Here is a 12,302-nt window from a genome sequence, read left to right as displayed (position 1 = left end):
TGTGACTAAAATTCCTTATGTAAGTAAAACCACCATTGTTCTCTTTTCTGAATCCATTAGAAGCATGCAAGATGTGGGTAAAGAAAGCAATGAGTAAGAACTGGGTTGAGGTCCTCCTGAAATTAGATTATTAGGAATCTTAACAAACTAATCACAAAAATTTTCCATTAAGAGTGAGGTCTCTTGAATAGCACAGGCAGCTTCACATTTTACATAGAAAACTCTGAAGATCCACAGATGGCATACATACATTAGTCTATGCTAACATAAACCCACACTATTTATTTATTTATTGTATTTCATCTCCTACTGCCTAACAAGCCTGTCACTTGCAAAGCTGTGTGGTCTGTATAACTCATGGTTGCCTATAATCAAAAGAGGAAAAAATGGAGGATGTCCACCAATCTATAGATAATATCTCCCATGACATGTAAGTAATGTCCAGAAAATACATTAATGAAATCTTTAAAAGTTGAAGGGTAGATTTTACATGAGGACATTCATACAGAATTTCCAATATTATCATGGAATTAGGAAACTATTAATTATGCTACTATACAATTGCAATGTGATACCATTAAAATATCCTATTTTGCATACTGTGTTTCAGTACAAGATACAGAAGTACTACACTTAATGCTTACAAAGCATGTTTCATCCTCACAAAGCTCTAAAAGCAATAACTAAATGTCATAATGCGTCTTATGTATCACAAATTATAGCTCTAAGTTTTTTAGCTTAGATCCTTACCCAAACCTCTCACTCCTAAAAGCCTTCTTTCCCATAAAAAAGATTACAGAGCTGCACATATTCTTGAACATGCATTTCTAACTGTGAGAAAAGTTCCTTGGTTTCAACTCATGCTGTTGTTCATCAGCACTGTCAGCTCAGCTGCTTTCACCTGCAAATATCATGATAATATTAAAAAAATATACTTCTTGGCTGGGGAAAATAGGAGGCCTCTGCCTTGTTTCCTCCCAACATTTTTGCCCTTTTTACAACAGTCCAACATTAAAAAGGAAAAGGAAAAAAAAGCACAACAGCTTTTACATTTTGCATGTGATATAAATGCTTCACTTCTATTTAAAAAAAATTCAGGATACACCAGGAAGTTTATCCTTGCAAGCAGTAATAGTTGGTAATAATAATAAAAAAAAAATAGATTTGTGAAAAAGCTTTTACATTAGAATGTAAAATAAAGGGCCAGCAAGTTTGTTTCAGTGGATGGCACAAAGAGGGAATTTAAAATACAAAATCTCATCTTTCTATTAATACAGCATATTCTAGAGGAATCTATTCCAAGTATTTTTGAATTTTTACTTTCAACCACTCTCAACTTAGATAATAACTAGAATCATTAGTATTACTCCTGTTTGACAGTCATGTTTGTTTGTTTATTTCTAGTTGTCTCTGGCAGAATGCTAATGAATAATGTAAAAAGTGGAGAGGAAATTTAAAAAATAATTAAGCTCATTATTATGTTACCATCATACTAGCAGTTACTGAACTCATAGGAAATATTATCTAAAGTAAGTGATACCAAAACAACATTTTTCAGCAATATGCTGCATTTATTTCTAAAGTTTCCTCCAAGTTGCTGCTGCTTCTTATAAGTCACTTTCTGAGACACAGGAGATAGGATATGGCCAGCGCATTTTAAAAAATTATGTTAATTGTCCAAAATGAGCGCTGGAAATGAAACAGTTCCAGAACAGACAGATGACTAAAAGCCACTCTGCTTTGGTGTACTTTGTACAGATTATACATGAAAGACCTTGTTAACAAGTGAAGCAAGATAGTCAGAAACAGCTGGTGTACTGAGTAGGAACATGGTTTTTGAAAGTTTGAAGAATCAGAGTTTTCTATAGACTCAACAGAAACCAACAAAAAAACCACTTATCTTTTTATGACTTTTCTAATTTGCTATAGTAATACTGCAAAGTCATTCAATTGTAATCATTTACAGTACAGTATAGGTTTATCTAAGCTCCAGGTAACAGAATCAAGAAACAAAATCCGTTCCTCCTCATTCACAACTCCATGAGCATATTTATTTTAGATCCATACTGCTAAAAATTATTTCACTCACAAACACATGTTTAATTACTATTCTCCTTTCTTCATTGCTGAAACTGGTTGAGACTCATTCTAAACCCAAGATATATTTTGCAGGATTAAAGAACAGTCCACTGTGGGTCTTTACCACTTCCCCAATGCTTATTTTAATAGAGCACTGACCTGGATTAAGAAAAAACATAATCTAAACTAAGCATTGTGTTTGCAGTTATAAGACAGTAAAAATAAAAAAAATTATCAAAATCAAGACAAACACTAAAATATAATCAAACATAACATTGCCTACTACTATGTGATGGAAAGGCTGTATTAATAGAGAATTCCCTAGCCTCAAAAAATAGTTTGCTTTTGATAGATAAATACTTAAATACTTACATCTATTACAGCCTTGCAAGCACAGATACCACACTTAAATATTTGAGGCATTTTGTGCATATTCTGATAAAAACATTTGCATGCACATATTAGAGAGTAAGACACTGTTAGCTTTCGTAGCCTTGTTACAATAGCAGCTGAAAATGAAAACCACACCCAATTATTTTTGCTGATGCATCATGAAGTAAATGACTCAGGATTTCTACAATAGACAGGGGCTTTCTGCACCTGTGTTCTTTACTATGACACAATTTGCCACTTAGTAGCCAATTAAACAGATAGTATTAGAAGTAGTATTTAATAACATTAGACAAAATAAGAGGCTTAAAGATAGCCTCTTAAAATATGAATGTTGTTCAAAGCTGAGGTTTCCAGTATCTCAAAAACGCTGTGGGAGCTTAAGCCACCTCCAAAATAACTACAATTATGAACTATCAGTTTAAAACCCCAAAAGATTAAACATTTCTACCAGAATGACAGCAAAGGCTAAGGTATGCTGAACAGGTGGCTAAACTCAGAGCAAATTACTAGCATTTAAATCTTCCCCTCTCTCAAAACAAAGCTGGAAAAGTTGAGCTAACACTCACAGACAGTGCGATCTTTGTCTCCTGGAAGAGTGTATTCCATTTTTCTCTTTGGTACTGCTCCCATGCACCTGACAGAATCTCGCCCACCTCCCCGTTTCTTTCTGCTTGTTCCTCCAGGATGATCCGAGATGAGGATGAGAAGAAGCTGTCAGTGTAACTGCACCTGCGTCCCTGCACAGGGGCATTTTCCTCACAGCATCAGTGGATGCAGTTCGAAACTTCCCAGGATCATGCGATTTCTCCTGACTAATGTGGCTTTCTAACTGGGAGGAGGGAGACAAAGATGACAGATTGCTAAAGGCTTTTAAAAAGATGATGCTTGAAAGAATTATTGCACATTGATCATATTCAGCCATTAATAAGACTTTCCAAGCAACGGTATTTAAATGCCTTGGTCATACTCTCCTGGCTGGTAACCACCTCCTCCTGAGCACCGACTGACAAAGAGCCAGGCGCTGCTGACACGGCTTGTATTAGACAATGACTGCAAGGCAGCCAAAGAGGCATTTAGATTCCCTATTCTGCTTTCATGCCACAGCAGCACAGACCTTGGTTTCTCCAGCACTACTGTATCATCTGCTTTATAAGTAGGCTCTGAGAATTGCTTTAAAGCCATTAATCTATTACTGTTCCCCGATACTTTTTCTTGGTCAGTGGCAGGACTCGGCAGGGGGGTGGCACGGGACTGGGTCAGGGGAAATTTGAGTTGGTAATCAGGAGAGAATTTTTCACCCTGGGGGTGGCTGAGTACTGGAGCAGACTCTTCAGAAAGGTGGCCAAGGCATCAGGCCTGTCTGAGTTCAGGAAGCATTTGGAAAATGTTTTCAGGACTGTGATGTGGTTATCAGGGTGTCCTGCATGGGGCCTGGAATTAGGCTCGATGACCCAGCTGCGTCCCTTCTAAGTCAGTATATTCTGTGATTCTATGATGTGTACCTATTTTGCATGGACTCATGTGTCCTCAAGGGTTTGGGAAGTTTAACAGCCTGTGTATATATCTCTATCACTGTATCTCTGGCATGGGAATGCTCTTTCCTTTGCAGGTGTACAGCAGGTGGCTGCACATTACTGCCATTGTGGAAAAGCATTAGAAAAAGATATTACACACTAGACAAAGCACTGAAATTCACTGAGAGCTCTGCACTGTTTACCCATTCAAAAGTGGACCTGCAAATGCGGGTGAAAAGCTGAGCAGGTCCTTTCTGACAGAGGTGAAAAATACTGGGAAAACTGCAAGTAAAAGCTGTAAACGTTACTTTCTCTGAAGGACAAGGTAACAAGCCAGCTGGCTCTGCACCTGGAGTTTTGGGTGGGAAGTCACTCATCATGCAAGTTATCAGACTAGGGTGATGATACAGCAAGGCTGGTTTGCTTTACAGCAGTCACTAACTCACATATTTACTCCTTCATTTACATTAAAAACTCAGTTACTTAAACTAATGCATCTGACTGGTAAACTAGTGAAATATTTCTGATACATTTTTGAAACCTCTTTAAAACATTAGCTCCAAATAATCAACTTATCTACTACAGATAATATCAATTCTTACTCCTAATGGCAATGTACTTTCATCTTAAAATTTTCTATTATGGCAATATATATTTATACACTATATGGTCCATATAATACTTTATCTGTTCTGATATCCAGAAATACTTGATGAGTTGAGTTGGCCTCCGCAACAACCAGAGTGTTCTTCACATAGTTTTAAGTTTGCACTTTATTTTATTTTCTCTGTGGTATCACCTGCTCCCAGTCATGTGATGAAAAGGAGCACAGCCTGTCCTCCCCTTCAACTTAGCAAACCGCTGAGAAGTAAAATATCTGAAGCAGTCCATCTGTCACCAGCCCAAGTGCCTGTACAGCACACTGCAACCCTCAGCAGAGCCATCTCCCCAGGCTGCATTCACATGGTCCATTTAGTCTGCCATTAACAGTGGGTGCAGCTGAAAGTTGCAGAGCCACTTTAGAACACTCATGTTCTAACTTATGCAGCCAACTGGCGAGATGGAACAAGGAAACAATCTGATAGCAAAAAAAACCTAGGATGGATTTTTTTCCCTTAGCCAGGTTAGTTTGTCTAATCAGTCTCCTGAGCCACTGTACAGCATCACCCACAAATCCAAGTGCCAGCATAAGGAAGAGAATGGGAATAAACTGCAAAAGAGGAGTGAAGGCCAAACACCTCTTCTGCCAACAGCCCACACTTCAGGCAGACAAAGCACAGTCCCAAAACCAGCTCATCAGAATGACAAGTGAACAGTGGCTTTGACAGAGCTGTGTATTTATAACTGGCTTTATTTCATGCATATGTAAAAAAAAATAATACTACATCTTTAGTTCACCTGATATTCAGAGAGAAAATCCTACTAATGGAGCATTACTGACAGTACTGTTGAAGGTGTGTGAATGCTGGTTTTCAGCTTCTTTTTCCTCATGTGTGTTTGAGACATTATTTTTTAGAATACAGCATTACAAGTCTGATACTTGACAAAAATCACATTATTTTGAAAGTCCTCAAGTTTTCAGGTTTTTGAATGAAAGTGACTTAAAGTTCTCATCACAACAAGAAACTTCTGAGGTTAGATTCCCTGAGGTTTTAATTTGTTTTTTTGTTTTTAGAACAGTTTATTTAGGTGAAAAAAACATTTGTGAAAACATGTGACTTAGTGTTTTGATAAAAGCTCAATACTTTAAACACACGGTTTATGAAGGTTCAGATAAGGATTTGAACATTCATGATGCTCCAATATTCTAAGAAATACCATATCTTAGACATGATTTACTATTGTAGGCATGTAGAGAACACATCAGCTAAAGGCTGCTCTGTATACAGTGTATCATGCTGGGAAATGGTGGTGCTTCTTCCTAGAATCTCTTTCAAATCTTACAGAAATCTGTGGATCAGAACATTACATCCTCTGTGCCCCTCAGCACCAAGCAGCATCTTAGTTTGATGCCTAAATAAGCAGTGAGAGTTGTCTTTCTGAACCTGACCTTGGAACACATGAAGATGTTGCCTGCTACTTCCCTTTTGTGCCACATCCCTCGTAAGCAGACTCCACCATTCCCACCTCCTCCCCACACAGGCCCGACCCAGTGCCACGTGGCTGCCAGCTCTGCTGGGTGCTGGTGCTTCCTTCACTCTTAGGATGGCACGCTCCTTGGAAACCACCACCCCACTATTTTCAGGACTCAATCCTCACATTAGCTTCTTCCACTACAGCAAGAAGACAAAGAGCACAGAATGTGTCTCTTCAAACTCTGGGAAGGGTAACTCCATTCCTGTGCATATTTTGCTCCACTGATGGGAAGATTGCTTGAACAAGGACTGGTTGTGACATGAGAGTAGCCTGTTACACATTCAAAATCTTTGCTCTGACCTTGTGGGTTCAGTATTTTACACAGATATAAATTTCTGAATTTGAACATGAGGTTTTGATGCTCTTTGTGTTCAACCCCAGTTTGTTCTCTTCTCAAATATAGATTAGTATAGATTCTGTAATTTGATGCAGACAGGTGAACCAAAGAAAGCCTCATTTTGTAAACTTGGTATTATTATCCATCTTGCACAAAAGAGAATCTGAAATTGTGAAAGAACACATACACAATTTAAATGGTATTGTCCAGTCTGGGACTTCTACTGGGCTGAACTGAAGTGATACGCAGAATAAATAAATAGACTCCACAACTTGGGGTAGTTATGAAGTGGGTATGCATTGCCAGCAGCCGGCACAAGTGAGATCGCTCTCCAAGACTTGTGCCCTGAGCCTCAGTCTGACCCACACCTTTATTCCCAAGGGTGTTCCATATGCATATACATTACACAACTTTCCCATACATATTCAACCCCTGGCCCTGCCTGTCCTCGCCTCTCATGCTAAAGAGGTCCATGTCCTTCTAGGCATGCGTGGTTTGCTGTGGTGGTCCTGTGGGGGTCTCTGGTGGTTTCTTGGGGCTGAAGATCGTGGTGTTCCTCATGGTTGTACTTTTGAACTCTTCCTCTCTGCGCGTGCGCTTTCGGTCCTTTGGTACTTAGCCGAGTACCATCTGTCAGTCTCAGTAGGCTTAGGGGCAGAGGATCCTCTTTATCTGGGTTCTTTGTATTTTCAGTCCTTTCTGGTATTGTTCTTTATATAAGAAGCTTCAGCAATTTGCATTTTTTTATGCCCTTTTGTACCTTGGCAGAGGTTTTTTAAGTAAAAGGTTAAAATTCAACACATAACTCTACAAGCTAGAATATAAATACTTAATTAATTTTGTTAACTTAAGTGAACTCCAAAAATCTCTGTTTCAGAACAATCCCAAATTTAAAAGTCTGGAGTTACAGTAATGATCAGATCATCTAGATCTAGAATAAAACATTAGATTATACAGTGATACAACCATCGTGACACACAGCCAGCTATTCTTTAACATGCATTTCTACTAGTACTGAAATAACTGATGAATAGCAATATTAAGTAAATAATATGGACAGATCTGGTTGTAGGAATGGCAGAAGACTCATGAATGAACTAAAATCATGTCTCAAGTGAGAAAATATTTATTTCCTAATTAAACATTTTTAAAATGGAGATTTTATGCCAATGAAATTAATTCAGTATTGCACAATTCTACATGTACATAATTCTGACATAAAGCCTTGTATTTCAAACACTGCAAATGCAAAGCCCTTAAAAAATCTAAGTCTGTTATTGTGTGTGTCAAAATCATGTATTTGTGCAGTCTGAGTAACTTTCTTCTAAATACACAGAATTAAAACGTAAAATAACAAAAGTCACCTACAACTCCTCTACCAGAACTGCTCTGACACAGTAAGGATCACTTTCTGGGTTTTCAACAGTGGTCTGAGTGAAACTGAAGGAAGGAGCATCTCACACATGAGGAAAGGCTGAGAGAGCTGAGACTGGTGAGCCTGGAGAAACCTCAGGGTGGGTCTCATATCCAAAGAAAGAGTGCAAAGAGGAGAGAAAAATGGGCACTTTTCAGTGGTGCCCAGTAACAGGACCAGAAGCAATGGGCACAAGCTGAAACACATGAGGTTCCCTTCGAACACCAAGAAATATTTTTGGTGTGAGCGACTGAGTATTGGCACTTGTTGCTCAGAGAGATTGTGAGATCTCTATCTATCCTTGAAAATGACCATCTGACCCTGGCTCTGGACCACTGATTCTACATGACCCTGCTTAAGCAAGTGGTAGACCAGATGACCTCCAGAGGTCCCTTTCAAACATTCTGTGGTTCTGTGAGCACAGCTTGAATATGTATCCAAAGGCAAAGAAAAACAGCAAGCTTGCACAAACTCATTAAAATAGGACAAATTACACAGCTGAAAACAGAACTTGGAAGCTGAAAATGCAGTATTTGGATCACCTTCATCCCAGTGTTCTGAAAGAATGGGCACAAGAGATGAAAGATGCAGCAGAAAGGATTTTTAATAAATCTATAAACTCAAAAGCAGAAAAAAATCCAAGCATAGCGCCTATATTTGAAAGGGTGAAAAGCAATCAAGAATATGTCAGGTCTGTGAATTTGATCAAAAGCATGCTACTGAGAATAATTCTTTCTTGCAAAATTCAAAGTCAAATAAGAAAACAAATGATCATCAAAGAAGATAACACATTGGTTCACCAGAGGTAGATTGTACCAAACTTACTTGACATCTTTCTTTGATAAGACAGCTAATTTTTACAGATAAAGGAAGTGCAGGAAGTTTATGTCAATTTTTTACACTATGCTTTACAGTTATGGACTTTTGATACCATATCAGTTAGGATAAAAAAGATGGGAAAGGAACCAAGTATGTTGATGGCAGAGATAACAGTGATCTACACTGAATGGAAAGCCATTGGATCAGAAGGTTACTAATGGAATTCATAAAGAATGAGTCTTCGGTCAAAGCTTTTGCATTTTTAAAAGCTTTGATACTTGCCATATTAAAACTTATATCAAAAACCTTGCTAATGACATTTCCCGATAAGACCAAGTAGCATCATATATGCAGAAAAGGATTGAAACATAATAGAAAAAGAAGTGGAAGACCTTTAGTGGCTATTGATAATAGCATGCAATTTAACAACAGACAACAGCAAGACCTTACACAGATGGACTAATAAAAACAAACTCCCAGTGATGTGGAAGCATATACGAGCAGTTACCCTATCATATTATATCCAAGTCAAACTCTACTCCCAGGCAACCACCACCAGGATAAGAGGGCATAGCCTCAAGCTGCACCAGGGGAGGCTCAGGCTGGACATCAAGAGAAACTCCTTAACAGAAAGAGTACTTAAGCACTACTGCCCAGGTAGGTGGTGGAGTCACTATCCCCGGAGGTATTCAAGGAACAACTGGACCATAGTCCTAGTTAGAAAGATGGTGATTAGGCAAAGGTTGGACTTGATCTCAGAGGTCTTTTCCAGCCTAAATGTTTCTGTGATTCTGTAACTTGTAGAGACAGATAAGAACTATATAAGATAACGGAAAAATTAGCTGGTGTGCAAGTAGATATGAAGTGGCCATTAATAAATTTCCAGTCAGAAATTAGGTGGCAGCTATAAATCATCAAAGTTCTGACACAGTCCCTCCACCGGCATAATGATGCAGAAATTTAGCTAGTTTGAACAAGAAGCTTCTTTAATTTATATATTAAAAAAGTAAAAATAAAACAAGAAGGAGATCACATTGTCCACACGACAATCAAAAAACCTAACACAATTCCAGTCTCTCACAAATATACAAAACACTGAAAATTTGCAGAGGATTCCAAGATACACTGTAACTGCAGCATGATGGTCTCCCAGGTTTTGTATAAAAACTCATCTTAAGCAACTTGACATCAATTTGCTATTTCATGATCTCCCTTAATAAATTCAGCCAGCCACTACTAAAGAACACCATTTATTGTTCCTCCACTGTTTAGTACAATCTGCTCTACACTGCCATGCTTTTTAATTTGTTATGCTGCTGGATAGACAAGCCCAGGCTCAACATATCAGGGGCACCTCTCTGTTTCTTGAGTTCTGTTCCTCCCCACTGGGTTTGTAGTACTTTAATTAGAAGAGAAACTGCTTGTAAAAAAAGCAAGAACTGAAGTGCTGGGACTATTGAGTCAGTGAATAAAAATTGCTGGCTACTGCAGGAATTAATTTATAAATTGGATAGAATATGGCAGCATTTAATGGACAGAGTAACTGCCCATCATTCACTATTGTTCAATCATGATGAGCTGCAGTGGCATTTGAACTTGATGGAAAACACTGCTTTCCCAGAGCAGAAATGCAGTGTTTGTGCTTTTTTGCCTTCAAACATTAATTAATGTAAAAGATACTTGGATAGTGAGAAAAATTATTGGTTCTTGGAAGCTCAGAAATATTTTTCAGTAAGCCATCATCTGTTTGATGCTGCAAAATTTTTAATGTGGACACCTTTTATTGATGTCTTCAGGGCCAGCTGGACAGAGCTATGACCCAAAAAGACACACAAAACATAACCTGGGCATAACCATCATATGGAACACATGAAGTATACAAAATTTGCTTCCTTCTCCTAGCCATCCTTTTGGGTATGAGGCACATGAAAGACCACTTCTTTCCTGATTACACATTTGTTACCACATCACCCCCCTTATAACATCCATTGGTATCTTACTGAAGGGAGCTCCAAATGCACAGAGAAAGCAGCTGTTCACAGCAACTGAGGTCTAAATGCTGAAAGCCTTCTTGTGACAGTGTTTGCTGAAGAACATGGGAAGTGACCTACTGAGGTGCAGAAAAAATGTAGTTGCTTACTAGAAATGGCAAATAATAAAGGGGGAGAGTTTGGAGCCCAAGAAAACAAAAGTTAAAAATACAAGTATGTTGTAGCATTAACTAACCCAATACTGTTTGGCTCCTTGCCAATTTCCATCTCTGGCTCATGTGTGTGAAGTATGCTCACAATCCTCTGTGGAGCCTTCATTTTAGAATAGCATGAACTCTGCTGAGTACTCCTGAAGATAATTTTGGTGTATATTTCACAGTACCCATTTTTATGAGTTGGAAGCCCACCCAGTTTTGTAATCCAACCAATCAGCCAACCCAAACAGCCTGTATTTGTCCTACCGTTGCTTTTCTGATTTTATTATGATGTACCACAATATATGACAGATCTGCTACTGTGTCACTCAGTGTAAGTGTGTATGGATATACACACACACACTTGTGTAAATGTAATGGAAGTTCTTTCCTAAAACACAAGGATAATAATGAAGAGTATATGCAATGAGATCTTTTACTCTCTATGCAGCAGAAATTTTTCAATCAAAATGGCAATTGCTGCCTGAACTGAAGAACTGTGAAACTGTAAAACAAGTAGCACTTTTACTGAAGATAGAAATGCAGAGGGCAGGCATTAAACTTGTGAAATAAATTTTCATCATAGATTTATAGTATGAAAGGAAGCAATTTAACATATCAGCAACACAAACAATAAATCTAATTGTTAGGATCTAAGGTTGGTTGTGGATGAACACAAAACTTTGTGGTATGGACCAAAGACTAGACATACTACTTACACAGCTGAGAAAAAATAATTGCTCATGTAAGGATTGTTTTGCATCCTGGCTGAAGAAGCCTTATTGCTATTATAATAATTATTGATTTTTAAAGACAGCATTTCTCTATAACCACTTTGTACACCTGCAACACCAGGTCCGCTCTCCATTAAGATACAATTACACTTACCTGCTGCAAACAGACTCAATTTTGCTATCAAACCACAACAGCTGATATATTTAGGCACTGTTATTTCAATTAGGCCAAGATGATATTGTAGCTCTAACAAAATGTGATATAACGAGACAAGGTTTATGCAAATGCAGCAATAACACAAATACTACAGAGATAAAGCGGTTTCAGTGCCCGTTGCACAGTTGCGTGCGTGCTGAAAGACACCTTTTACGTGAGCGACACGGACTCAGTAGCAGAATTTCTCAGCGTTTACTGCCTGTGCGCTGACCCCGCTCAGCCCGGCTGACCGGGCGCGCTCCGCGGGGCGGCTCCCGGGGAGCCCCGGCGTCTCGGGCCCGCGACACCTCCCACCGCGGCCGCCCGACAGCGGGGCCGGGCGGCGCGGCCCCGCCGCACAAAGGACCGCCCGGCCCCGCCGCGCCGTCCCGCCCTCGGCCTGCGCGGAGGGCGCGGCGCTGGCCGCGGGCTGCTCCGGGGCGCGGGACACGCCGAGCACCGCCCCGGCCCGCCGCTCCCGCCCGGCGCTGCCTG

General features: G+C 39.3%; 1 protein-coding gene across 3 annotated transcripts in view; it reads right to left on the bottom strand.

Annotated features, from left to right (window-relative positions):
• Window positions 1–12,302, bottom strand: part of VEZT (vezatin, adherens junctions transmembrane protein) — a 49,247-nt gene that overhangs the window by 36,721 nt on the left and 224 nt on the right. The gene's annotated exons all lie outside the window — the stretch shown is intronic.

This window comes from Lonchura striata, chromosome 1A (assembly GCF_050655825.1).
Source record: "Lonchura striata isolate lonStrDom1 chromosome 1A, ASM5065582v1, whole genome shotgun sequence".
Classification (NCBI taxonomy): domain Eukaryota; kingdom Metazoa; phylum Chordata; class Aves; order Passeriformes; family Estrildidae; genus Lonchura; species Lonchura striata.
This window is presented reverse-complemented; position numbering and strand designations above follow the sequence as displayed.